We start from the raw sequence: 14178 nt of genomic DNA, 5'->3' as shown, positions 1-14178 counted from the left end.
GGTACAGCTAGTACACAGCCTCGTCGACCATGGCTTGCCCTGCTCAGTCTTTATTTTGACATGCATGGTTAACAGCTACTACTCCAGAAGCTAGACTCTAGAAGCCGAGGCTCTCCGCGGCGGCGTCGACGACGGTCTGCATGATGGACGATCGCTCGAGGCCATCGACGGTTCTGGGGTTGCGGACGGCGCAGTTGCGGCGGATCTGGCCCTGGCCGCCGGTGAGAACGTTGATCTGGCCCATCTTGACCATGGACACGCTGAACTGGTTGAAGAAGTCGCGCTGGCTGCGCGCGAAGCGCTCACCGATGGGCCGGGTCATGGAGTTGGTGAAGAGATCCTGGTCGGACACGAAGAGCCCCTTCCGGTCCAACATGTTGAGGAAGTACTTGTTGTCGAACACTTTGGGCGTGCCCACGTCCAGCGCCCACGGCCGGGCACGCCCGCTTCAGGCTGGAGACGAGGGAAGGGTTCATGGTGGGGTCCAGTCACGGGTAGAGCCGGTCCTTGAAGGAGCTGCAGTGGCTGAGCCCGATTGTGTGGCTGCCGGAGAGCGCGATGAGGTCCTTGGCGTCGAGGCCGTGGTTGTGGAACACCTCGAGCAGGGACGTCACCTTCAAGAAAGGCGGGGGAGGCCGGAGTCCACGTCATGCTGAGTGGCGAACCGTGCGCGCGGTCACAGCGGCCGAGGGGCACGTGGTACTCGGGCTCGCCGCTGGCGACCACCGAGTCGCGGGCAGCGAGCGCCAGGATGTCGGAGCAGGAGACGGTTAGAGATATATTTGGGTTACATATGTTATGTAGTCTACGATTTGTATTTCTAGGAGAGGCGTCTTGCCCTTTAAGCCTTGGGTCCAATATATACTTGCCCTCGAGGCTCAATAATACATCCATCATATTCCGCCAATCCATCTCTATCCCTTCTAACATGGTATCAGCCTAATCGCTTCTAAACTCTAGCCGCCGCAGCTTTCGCACCCGCGCGTCACCCCCGGGGCGGTCGGCCTCCATGACCGCCGCCAGGGGCCGTGCAGCCCGTACCTAGGGTTCATCCGCCGGTCATGTTGACCAGCTGCCCTAGAAAGTCTTTTTCCCGATCCTTTGATCCGGGTTTTTCTCTCTCTCACCGGCAGCTTTGATCGGTGTCTATTTTTTCGGTTTTCCGATCTATACTTGATCAGTTTGCGTTGTCCGCCGCCGCCGTCGACCCTCACGCGCCTCTACTCCAACACTGGCGTCGACTACATCGACCACTTCATCAACTGTGCGGCCGACGCGGCCAGCTCCGCCGTCTCCGCACGTAATTCTCCGTCGATGGCCGTCGCCTTCATCGATCTGGAATCCTCTGTCAACCCCGTCTTCGACAAGCTCGGCTGCATCACACTCGACCCGAGTGCTGGCTGCTGATCTACGCCGTGTGGCCCCAAGCACGCGTCGGATACAGCGGCCTAGGCCCTCACGTGAGTGCTGCGTGGGTCTTCCCACGTCCCACAAAGAGGCATGCATCCGTGTTGTTGGTGTTGAAGTAAACTGATTGAGAATAAATCTCTGGATTTCATTGATGATGATTGGGGTATATATACCCTCTCAACAGTCGCCAATTAAGGCGGTAATTACAAAGAGACGTGTCCGTACGGGCACATGCGTCCGCACGGAAGAGGAAAGGCAGTGGACACACACAACCGTCTAATGACGGTTCTAATTACAATTAATCCTAATTAATTTTATTCCTAACACTCCCCCTTGTACAATGCCTGCTCCTTGCATCATCTTTGTAGGCTCCTTGTATATACATTATCCATCTTGAGAAATCCATCGTATAGTCTTTAAAGTCTCCTTCAAAAACCTTGTGGGAAAAATATGAGGAGAATAGTGTAGATATGTTGCTAAAACTCCTTTAAACCCAGTGGGAAAAATAATAAGGAGAAAATGATGCAACATATAATGATTATTGTGTCTTGATAACTCATATGAGAAAAACCTTTGAAAAAGAAAACTCATCAATGAGTTTAGAGAATAATTAATATGTCTTGAGTACTTCCTTTAGAAAACCCCGGTAGGGAAAATAGAAAGTATGACATATCATCTTTGAGAAGATATTGCCTCATTAAAAACCATTATGAGAAACTATTAGAGAAAACTCATAAGGGAAATGAGTGCTATATGATATGCCATTGATAACTCCTTTAAAACCGAGTGGGAAAAACATAAGGAGAAAATAAATAGCATATATGGACACTTGTGTTATTTTGTCTCGTTAAAAAGCTTTTATGAGAAACCATTAGGAAAAACTCATCAAGGGAAAAAGAGTACAATATATGCAATCTGATGATTGTTAACATGTTATAGTTTGGGAGATTACTCCCCCTAAACTTTGCAAATCTGGAGGATGTGTCATACCAATTCCATTGACATGATCATGAAGTTGTGAAAATCTGTTGGATTTTCACAGTATTTTGTTTGCAAATTGTTTCCTCAATTTTTATAATTCGCGAGTATAAATAATTTTTGAGCAATGCTTTATGATATTGCTGTTCATATAACCTCTAGGTATTGAGTAACACAAGTGATAACATCTCGATAAATCAAGTTATGTGATTCTGATGAATCTCAACCTCATGACTTTGAGTGTGGTTAATCATTCTGCTGAACCATGCATATATTGCAATGCTGTTATATAAAGCAATTGTGTCAGAATGATAAATGGAAGTAGCCATTAAAGTCTATTTAGATGACTTCCATAAGAAGGCTTTTCCAGTAAATTCAGTCATTGATATGGCATTATTTGGATCAAATAAGTAGCCAACATCATTATATGATATCATGGTCATACCTTGTTTTTCCTGATGGAATTGTTGAAGATTTATTGTGATCTTTAGGTATAAGCTATTATTTCTTATATCGACCATATACCTTTTGTTGATATGATATATCCACATTGAGCTTCTCATATATGTTTTGGATATATGTAGATAATATGTATTCTTGAGAGAATGCTCAGCTCGTAAACTTAAGCTAAATTTGGTTGAAACCAAATTTTCCGTCTTAAGATGATTTTCTGTATGTTTAGGTCTTGTATAGACATTCATGACAAGGTCATCTATATACACTAAGTGGTATAAGGAATTCAAATTTGGGATTCCTTTGTTAACCACATAGGTAATCATCATTATTTGAGTAGTCCCTTTAAAGAAGTAACTCATTTAAGTCGGTAGTACCATATGATTTCCGATTATTTCAAGTCATGGAGTGACTTCTGAAGATTTACACAAAACATGTTGCGATTTGTTTTTGGATTCAGAATTATAAGCCCTTCAGGGACTTCAATATAGATATCTGAAATGAGTGATTCATATGAGTATGTAGTCACTGCATCCATCAACTGCATGGATATTATTTTTATTTTTTTTCTTGCCAAAGATATTTAGTATCGAAACAAAATTCCACTCATACCAAGCGGGTATGTTACATCGTAATCGATGCCGGGTTTCTGCGTGAACCCTTTTGCTACAAGCCTCGCTTTCTCACCACCTCATTGACTTTGTCTATGAATGAGAAGTTTTTAGTATTCCATATGGAAGATGCTTATGAGAAGTAGGTATTACTGCGGTAAATACCACTTGTTTGTAGAGCGAGTGCTATTCTTCATTACTTGCTTCCTTTTATGTGAACCAATATGAATGCAGAGGCACTCTACCATGGATTTTGGTTCAGGGCCCAAAAGGTTTTAGAAATATTGAGAAGAAATATATGTCGACAAATGTAGTCTTTAGTTTATATGATTCTGACTGAATCACTAAAGCTTGTGGATAATATATTTATTCCTTTTTAACTCCTTGTGATTTCCTACAACAAATGGAGTCAAGGTGTTTCGATGTCCTAGCACCAAAACATTTGTGCACATTTATGCCGGGCTTTGGATGATGAGCATCCAGTGAGGTGTCTTTCAACTTGATGTTGAATTACATTTACTGGTTGAGGATTTGATTTCCTCTGTTTCCGCGGAAGCATGTGAGAAGTTATATCTCGTCCTGCCAGATTTTCTCCCTCTCTTGCTCTCATTTGGGGAGAAGAGTGGTTTATCAGGTACCTCCACTCTTTCTAACAGTTTTACTATAGGAATAGAGAATTTAATAACACATTGTCATCAGTAAATGTATGTGGCAGATTTGCAATGTGTTGCAAACATCTCTAAACTTCTAGTTCAGATTCTCTGAGTACGTGGATATAAGGATTGAATGTCAATAACATTTGTAATTTATTTCTCGGCATTCTTTGTGGTACTTATCTCCCCCTAATGCCGGAAAATATCCTTATTGCTGATGCAATCAGCATACGGGCTATGAATAATTTTGATTGACGGATAAATTGTTATTCCTCACATAGATCCCTGATTTTCTGTGAGGGCCCATTGATGTACGCTGGAGTGGTGATATCGGTACGTAACCGAATTATTGCAGATGGAAATACTTTGTTGATTTGCACGTAGTTACTACAAGGGGAAAGTAGTATGATATGCAGTTGGTATGATTAGATCATACTTACGGTGTGTAGGGTCGTATGTGTCCAACAAGAGGCTGGTAAATTTACAATTCTTTAAAAGTGGTCATGTAATTCATTTGACTATCTTTGATAAGAAGTTAAGTTAAACCATTCCGGGTATGTACATAGGGTACCGAATGCAATCATAAAAAGGCTCATGAAATGAGTTCAACGACTTGTCCATTTGAATGGGTTTATCATTTGTTCAGGAGAATTTGCTCCTACTTTGATAAGTTAACCAATTTATTAGGTAAGATCATGATTGTGTGTGATAAGAGACACACATAAAACATTGTATGAATGTGTATATGAGTACCATGAAGTATGTAAATTACCCCAGATAATGGTTCAACATTCCACATTTATCTTTTGAATGTGCTCAAGAGAGAATAAGTGGCTCATTTAGAATTTTAAGGTGAGAGTTCCTTAAAACAGATTTGCTCTATGGCACATGTGGTGCACATATAATCTGATGATATGGGGAATATTTTGCAACTTGTTAAGTTGTGATCAAACAGAATTGTCAATAATTTTCTAATCATCCCCAAACCAGGATGGACAAGGCTATCAAGCCTAATATTTAATTTATTAATACTTAGAAAATCATTGTGTGCGCAACAATAATGAGTATGAATTGAAACATACATTCCAATTTATCGAATATTGTATCCAAGGGATATGATATTGGACATTTTACTACATGTAGTAGTAGAAGTATAGGCTAATAATATGTTGGGATAATTATGAGATTACCTGAGGTCTCCCATATTACTGAGTGCAAATGTGTTCGTCCTCCATTTTCTGCACTAGATTTTGGTCCTCCTTCTGATGAAGATTCTGAGAACAATCATTTGCCTGAATCTAGTTGTTATTTGCAAATTTTCAAATTTATCCCATTGAACTTATTGGCCTTTTAATAAATTTGTGGTGTGGTTTGACCATATGTTTGAGGGTTTGGTAATGATAGATACAATATTTATATAACCACACATTTGACGAACTTGAGAGTTGTCTTTTGATCATTTGAAAATGACCGATTCCTATTAAGAGATAATTCTATCTTTGGTTGTCTATTAGCCTCCACTTTACTTTGAATTCCTCATGGTACTATTTTGTGACCACTAACTTGCATAGTATTATCGGTATTAGCAAGAATTTCAAATAATGGTATAGCACCCGCTGGGTGAATCGGATGATTTTAAGAAATTCCATGTTTCTTCATCATAAAAATGGTAGTACCATCTTAAGAGGAGGTAAATTGTATAAGGAATTTTCAACCGGATCTGCATATGAAAATATTTGATCACGGGATCTCAACTTGAAAGTTGATTAAGTGACAGAATTGTGAGCTGCGGTAGACTTGAGGTCTTGAAAACGAATGGGTGACCATTCGTGATGTGCTCATGGCATTATGTTTATCTTAAGGGGAATATCCAGGGTGAATAAAAATTCATCCATTATGTACTTAGTTTGAGAACTAAGTGAAGTTGGTGACACATAAAATGCATATGAGCGTTGCAACTTTAGAGTCACCACCATAAATATAGACGTTGCATGTTTAACATTGATTAGTCACTATGAATACATTACCACAATGTGATGTGGACATTGCAAAAGTGTTGAGACACTCAATCGTTGCCATAAATTATGGGATCCATCTTGATGGATGAACGGCACTATAATTATAAATAGTGACATAGGCTCCATTGCCATGTATTTTACCAATGTAATAGAAAGTAATCACCATGGTATGCAAATATTTGCGTAATTTCCTATGACATATTCAAGCAAAATGGGGCTTAAATAGTTGATATTAGCACCCCCAAAAATACCATTTCGGCATATAGCAAGTGTGCAAGAACAATATTTACTATGAGAGTAAATCACTCTAGTGAACAACAACAAATGCTTCAGAGGAGCCAATTTTAGAACAGCTGATGCTTTATAACCATATGTGTAGACCTCAATTTATATAGAGTAACACTTTGAAGATAATCACCAATATGGTGTAGATCTCGCAGTAATAGAAAACAAAGTGTGACTTTTGTCAGTAGATGTTCAGTAATTCTATTACCTTATGTTATACTAAATATATGAAATCACTTTGAAGGTAATCATCTGTCAGAGTGTCATGATGTAGACCTTACAGTAATAGTGGATAATCTGCAAATTTCGTAGTAGATGCCAGTATTACCTTATGATATCTTGAGATAGTCACACCTAATATTAATTTGGAAGAGCACGTTGAAGGTAGTCATCTTATCAAAATGATAAGACGTAGACCTCACAATAGTGATGGATAATCTGCAAATTGTGCAGTAGATGCCACCAATACATTGTGATTCACAAATAATATTTGAGTCGGTCATATTAAGCATGACACTTCATAATTCTTATTTGAATTTAAGTCTGCATTTGCAAGAAAAATATGTTTCTGTTGCAAACTTATAGTTGTTGTCCCAAAACGCATGTCATAGGGAATATTTGTGGTAAGACATCGATGATAAATATCTTAAATTCAAAGGAATATAGTCTGGAATTTAAGCAAACCATTATTTTGCAATAGTAGTACAGAGGTAATACATATGGACCAAAAAAATTTATATACATACAAATATATGAAGACATGAGGGCTTCACAAGACAATTTTACACATTGTAAAATGGTGTATAATTAAGTTGTATGAAATTTAGGATGAACTGAGGTCAACCACATACATATTTCTATTGCCGAGGGCTTAGATTGTAAACTGCGATAACCATAGGGTTAAATTGTTGAAAAGAGTAAGTTCGAGTACTAAACAGCAAAGTCCATTGGCCTAATGGCCCGGTTCTAAAATGCAGTAAGCCAGAGGGCTAAACGGCAGAGACCTGTTAAACTGTGGTTTACACAGATATTTTAAGGGACTTATACTAGATTAGGCTCGAATCTAAGGGCTGAATTGAAAATCCACCAAAGAGATAAGAAATCCCCAATTTCTTCTCCCGTGTGTGCTTCCTGGCCACTGGTAACCGCCGCCGCTCAGTGCGAGCCGGCCGGTGGTTGCGCCACCGCCGCTGCTTGGGAAGCGAGGCCGTGTCGCACAGCGCCTGAGGGCACCGCCATGCGCTGGAAACTGTGCCGCACCGGAGTACGTTGGCCGCCCACTCGCGTCGAGCGCCGATGATCTTCGGGTGCGGTTGCAGCGCCTTAGGTGGTCGATCGGACGAGCGCTGGAGGACGCCGCCGGGAAGGCCGGGGGCCTCTAGCCCCGGGTGCCCTCGTGCCAGGGGAAGCAGCGTCAGGCCGGCGTTGAGAACTTCGGCGTGGAGGTTAGTGCGTCTTGTGTGCAAGAGCAAAAAGAATGGAATATGGTCACCTGATGATGTAGCAATTAAGATCGAGAGTTTGGTGTTTGTATAAATTAATGCTTCATCGTCTTGGAGAAGGGGCGGCCGAGATCCTCGTTATTTTTCATGTGATCCCCTTTTCTCTTCTTCTGTTCTTGACCGAACTTGGTGTTTCGTCTGTGAGGACGATTTTTCTCCTCAACCCTCTGTCTTCTTTTTGGCCTACAGCATGAAGAATGAAAGTGAATGGACGAACTTTTTGGCCTACAGCATGAAGAATGAAAGTGCCCAACCCTGTTTATCCTCGTTCTTCTCTTTCCCTATGCGAGTCGCTCGATCGGAGAGCAAAGTGCATGATAACGTGTTAAAGTAAACTGATTGAGAATGAATCTCTGGATTTCATTGATGATGATTGGGGTATATATACCCTCTCAACAGTCGCCAATTAAGGCGGTAATTACAAAGAGACGTATCCCTACGGGCATATGCGTCCGCACGGAAGAGGAAAGGCGGTGGACACACACAACCGTCTAATGACGGTTTTAATTACAATTAATCCTAATTAATTTTATTCCTAACAGTTGGCCGGTCATGCTAGTGCTTGGTCTCCTGGCCCAGACTCGTGCGCGTCATCCTGCACAGCGCGTGTCCATGCTGGACCAATCATCGGCTCCTGTTACATCTGAGGACAACGCACGGCGAGCAGCTACTACAACCTCGCGGGCGTTTGGACTGATCATCCGAGCGAACGCGATTCACTCCATCCACGCCGCGCGGTCGATCTGATCAATCGTTGTGCACGCGCCTCCACGGGATCTCCATGAAGATTGTTATGGAGCATGTGCACCTCTTTACCGATCGAGCATCGGGCTGCCATTGCGTCTCCTTGTCGGGCCGCAGTGCCGCCGCCCTGTGGTTCTTCTCGCGGATGCATCGACTCGCGCGTCGCCGCCGCGTCGCTCCTTCGGGCCGTAGTGCCATGATACGCGGTCTCCGCCGCCGCCCGAGGCCGTCCTTGCGTTTGCACCGACCCGCGTTCCGCCGCTGCACCGCCCCTTCGGGCCATAGCGTCGCTGCCTGCGGTCATCGCCGCTACCCCGAGGTCTTCCTGTCGTCGTCTCGACCCGCCTACTGCCGCTGCGTCGTCCCTTCGGGCCGTAGCACCGCGGCCGGCGGTCCGCTCCACCATCCCCGCGCGTTAACTTCTTGTTGTATGCACCGCGCCACCTCCCTTGGCGCGGGAACGCCACCGTCCACGTTGGTCTTCGTCATGCTGTTAGGTTCTTCGCCTACTTCGAGCACCGCCGCCGCCGTCAGGCCGCCACCGCCGCTACCCCCGTAGCCGCCTCCGCCGCCCATCCACCCCCTTCGTCTTCGTCCAGCACCAGCCCATCACCAGCGTCGCCGTCATCTACCCCGCCCACTTCGTCTACTTCGACCACTGTTGGTGACATCGGCCCCCATGCCGATTGGCACCACAACCGTCGTCGAGTCTTCTTCTCCGCTGGCCCTCTGAATCCTCGACATGGTGTATAGCTCGTGGAGGTCCCTCATCTACGCATGCCCGGTGCTGGCAACACCGATGCATGCCTTCGTCCACGACGTGTCCCCGGGCCTGGCAAGCCTGGTGCGACGCTTCGTTAACTTCATCTTCGCCCGTCTACGCATGCCCGGTGCTGGCAACACCGATGCATGCCTTCTTCCACGACATATCCCCGGGATTGGCACACTCGGTGCGATGCCTCATCAACACCATCCTCCTTCCGGCGCATCACTACTTCGACACCATTGCGCCCATGACTAACTCAGTGCCTCCTTGCACCCGCGGCTCCACGGTGACTCCCTCGACACCGGCTACCCCGACTCAGCATCAACCACGAAGTTCTTTGCACGGCTACCTCGACCACGGCTACACCACCCTACGCTCTCGGCTACCTCGACATCGGCACACAGGGCTATCATCCACTTGAGCAACTCGTCGGCTTCCTCTGTAGTCAACGCGTCCGCGACGCGACACCGTCCACGACGCTCCCGCTACGACTGCAGGGGGGGGGGGGGGTGTTTGCCCGCCGGCTGTTATTCTCTCCAATTTGATCGTCCGTCATGCTCCTGTTGTTCGCAACACTACCGCTACGACTGCGGGGGATGTTAGAGATATATTTGGGTTATATATGTTTGGTAGTCTAGGATTTGTAATCCGGCTCCTACCTTATCTCTAGGAGAGGCGTCTTGCCCTTCAAGCCTTGTACTCAATATATACTCACCCTCGAGGCTCAATAATACATCCATCATATTCCATCAATCCCGCTCTATCCCTTCTAACAGAGACGACGGCACCGTGACACTCGCGCTCCAGCATGTCGCGGATGTCGTTGATTGCCTTGAATGCGGAGCGGCGGAGCGTGAGGTTGGGCCGCGCCTGCTACTCCCCCGGCGCCGTGGCCGAGCCATCCAGGAACAGAAAAATAGACTTATTAAGTTTTGAAAATCATGGATTTTAAAAGATAAAAATGAAAACAGAAAAACTTTAAAAGCCAAAAGAAAAAGATAAACAAAAAAGGAAAAAAAATTGAAGAGCCTTGTTCCGAAAGACCGAACAAAAACTACATGTTAGCACCCTAGCTCCCCATACCTCATGGAGTGTACATATAATTTGCCTTGCTTCTCCCTGCTATTTTTTTTTCTTTTAACAATGCCTCTCCGCGCTCCCAATTAGATAGCTTCAGAAAAATTACGGCCGTCAAACACATGGACAACCCAACCAACAAAAAAAAATGCAAAAACACGACTGCACGGGGCGTACTAGTGTGAGGGACAGTTGCATGAACCTTATAACAAAGTTTTATCCTATGATAATGGACTTAAATGTGAGGTAAGTATTTCACATCTATATGTGAAATTTCAAACCCGTTTGGTTTTTATATTGTGGTTTCTTATGTGTGCAACAAGCAAATCGTTCCATCTTAAAAAATAATCAGTGCTATGCTTTGTCTCTTTTGTTATGCAAGCTTCTTCATTGTAGCAATTCAATCTGTGGTGAAATATATGGTAAGAAAAAATTAGTAATTAATTGATCGATATGATTACAAGTTTTGTTAATGCCAGCAAACCTCTCACGGCCCTGCAAATTTCAGTTAGCTGAGAGCTTCATTTTCATTTGTATAATTTAGATCGTCACGTCCTTTCTAGGCAGAACAAGATGAGCTACAGACTTGATCATTCTTTTGGTCAACTTAGTATAAAGATTATACAATTTTCCTTTGGTCATCCGGCCATCATGGGTCAGGAGCCGGAGACCCAAGTGTCTTCAGGAAACCCACAGTCTCAACATGTAAAGCAGTGGGCACCATTACCTGCTCATCAGTTTTGATCGTGTTGAAGTAGCCTCAACTCGTTAACATGCATTAAAATGGCATACTCAGATTCCATACACTCGGTTATACTTTTTGAGTTCAGGAATAATTAAATATGATTCAGAAGTTTCAAAAAAGCATATAATGATATTTAATAAATACATCAGTTTTAATTTGTCCAAACATGAACGAAAATGACATAATCTTATAATATACATTTTTATGATCATTTCAAAATTAAATCAAATGGAAAATCCCAGAATACTTCTATACCGAGTGCACCTAGCCATAGAGTGTGACAGGGAAACGCGGATACGGTAGCCAACCCGGTTGTCATAAATTTGTATGGAATAGAAATAAGTCTATGTTTCACCCTCAAATGTATATAGGTAGACAACTAATTCCCTAATGTCGAATGTGGTATAATTTTCACCTCAAATTTCTAAAACCAGATAAATCGGTCCCATAATTGGGGTTTAAGCTTATTGAAGTGGTGTTGGTCTTTATTTCATTACTAAATAGTTTTGGCACTATTTTTTTGGACTAACCTGAGTGCCCAACGCCTAATTATGTTTTTTTGTTGTTGTTTGCATTTTTTAGAAAAGTAATTTTCCATACACCCAACAAAATATGGAAAAATATATCGAAGATTCTCAAGTCCATAAGGTTCCAGGAAGCACCAAGGGATAAAAGGCGGTGCTCGTGGGCCTCATGAGCCGCAAGCTCATGGCCATGGCACAAGGCCGCATGGGCCCTACATGCACCTCTCCACTGCCTCTCGATGCCCCTGGCTTTATATTGACATAATAATCACATCATATTTATCAAGTATTTTCGCCGGTGCACCTGTGACACCCCGAGAGCGATGCTCTGGTTACCTTCCATTTATTTCGGCGTCGTTGTGTGTTTCAATTGTTTGTTGCCATGATCTTGATGAGTGCCATTGCCATATTTTGCTTCTTGCATCATGTTCATCTTTTATTATATTACATTGTGCCATCCTTGTTTGCTTGCCATGGTCGTCTTTCTTGCTTTATTATATGTTTCATGATTTTGATGTGCCTCTTGTCATTTTATTGCACCGCATCATGATCATAATGCCTTGGTTTGCATATTTAAGTTTTGTTGTGTGTTCTCGTGTGAACCCCTCTCTTCTTATCTCCACCTCATTATTTTACCATGCACATTCCAGCAAACATTCATCAAGTTCACCCAAGTTTATTTCCCATCCAAACTTCTCCTTTCTTCTTTATTCCATTTATTTTTCTTGTGACATTTTTCCTGTTCGGAAAAATGTTTATCCTGTCCCTATAAATCCTAAATGATGCCTACACCCTCTCTGGCAGGTTTTATCCCATTTGGAGTTGTTTTGGTTGGGTTAAAAAAATGGCTCAAGTTTGAATTTTATTCAAACTTGTTTTATTTTTCTACCTCTAAAAATGTCCAGGAAAGTTTTATAAATTGGATCACAATTTCAGGACCGTGGGGATATTTTTATATTTCCCAAATTCCTCCGATATGCCCCTGGCCTTTTCATTTCGTTTTTTGTTTGAAGAAATTCAAACAGAAGCAAGCAGCAGCAGCAGCAGGCGCAGCCCAGCAGCATCAGAGGCCTCGGCCCAGCTAACCCCACGCCAGCTAGCCCAGCCAACCCACTCGTCGCCCGCGCCTCTCTCTCCCTTTCTTATTTTTTCTCACCCGCGCACCCACTCGACCCTCGCTGCGGCGTAGCCACGTGGCCAGGCCGGCACCATCTGTCAGCCTCTTGCTACAGTGCACCCGCCCCTCACTTTTTCGTCGACCTCCAGCCGCGCCGTGCACATGGCCATGGCGGGGTCACACGAGCGCGCACAGCCTCGTCCTCGCCCTTATCTGCAGCCCGTCCGCGCCAGCTGCAAGCCACTCACTCCCTCTCGCTTTCCCCTTTGAAACCCTAGGGGCGCCGCTAGATCGAGATCCAGCCCCCGCACCGTGGTCATCGGAGGACCAGCCATGTCGCCGCCATGAACCCCTTTGTCTTCTTCCTCACCCACCGTGTCCGGCAAGTTCGTCGACGTGCTCTTCGCCCACTGCTTCCTCTTCGTCGCCTAAGGGGTCGCCAAGTCCCGCGCCTGACGTTCTCCCCTGCTTCCTTTTTCCTCGGACAGGAACCGCGTCGGGTTCAGAGTTCGTCCGCGTCGCCGCTGGTTCCTATCGGTCGTCGTCGCCCTATCCTAGGGTGAGCTAGGTATACCTGCTTCCCTCCTTCTTCTTCCTGACGCGTTTAGGTCAGCGGAGTCACCACTAGATCCTTGCCATCGTCGTGCCCTCACTGCTCCGGCGAATCTCTGAAACTTTCAGAGAAACGCTGTCGTGCCCCGTCCGAATCTTATTCCCACTCGCCTCGCTCGGTCCCCTGCTTCGCTTCACCTCGCCGCCTCGCTGTAGCCTTGCCTCAAGTGCCACGCACGCACGCCCACACGCACGCTCCCTGCCTGCCTTGCCTCGCTGGACCTCGTATACCCGAGTCGAGCTCCTGCTCGTGCCCGAGCGCACACACGCATCACGACCCATTGCCCTGTATGCTCCATCCAGGGAGCAGCAGCTCCGTGCCGCTCCTTGACATGGCCGGCCCTTGCTTCCCGAGCACGACGGAAGGCAAGTCGGCTCTGCCTCCTCGGTTTCTTTGCACGCACGCACACGCAGCCGCAGCCGCAGCTCCACGCACTCACGCCCTTCCTGCATATCATACATCCCACCACGGCCACCGCAAGCCTATTCCGCACCCCCGCTGCATCTCTGCATCCAGCAAGGTTGCTACCATGCTCGTCACCATCAACACCGGCGAACAGTAGCCGCTTGTCCCCACCTTGCGCATCCACACCCACACCCTCGCATTGTTGCTCCACCACACGCACCCCGGCACGTTTTCCACACCCCGCCAGTCCTCTGCAACCACAGCAGCTGTTGCTGTT

The 14178-nt window shown here is 45.2% G+C and overlaps 1 pseudogene; it reads right to left on the bottom strand.

The window, feature by feature from the left end:
- On the bottom strand, nucleotides 1–13053 carry LOC123068045 (cationic peroxidase SPC4-like; annotated as a pseudogene).
- Between the last annotated feature and the right edge of the window lie 1125 nt (nucleotides 13054–14178).

This window comes from Triticum aestivum, chromosome 3B (genome assembly GCF_018294505.1).
Source record: "Triticum aestivum cultivar Chinese Spring chromosome 3B, IWGSC CS RefSeq v2.1, whole genome shotgun sequence".
NCBI lineage: Eukaryota > Viridiplantae > Streptophyta > Magnoliopsida > Poales > Poaceae > Triticum > Triticum aestivum.
The sequence above is the reverse complement of the archived record's forward strand: the minus strand, read 5'-3'. Positions and strand labels throughout refer to the sequence as shown.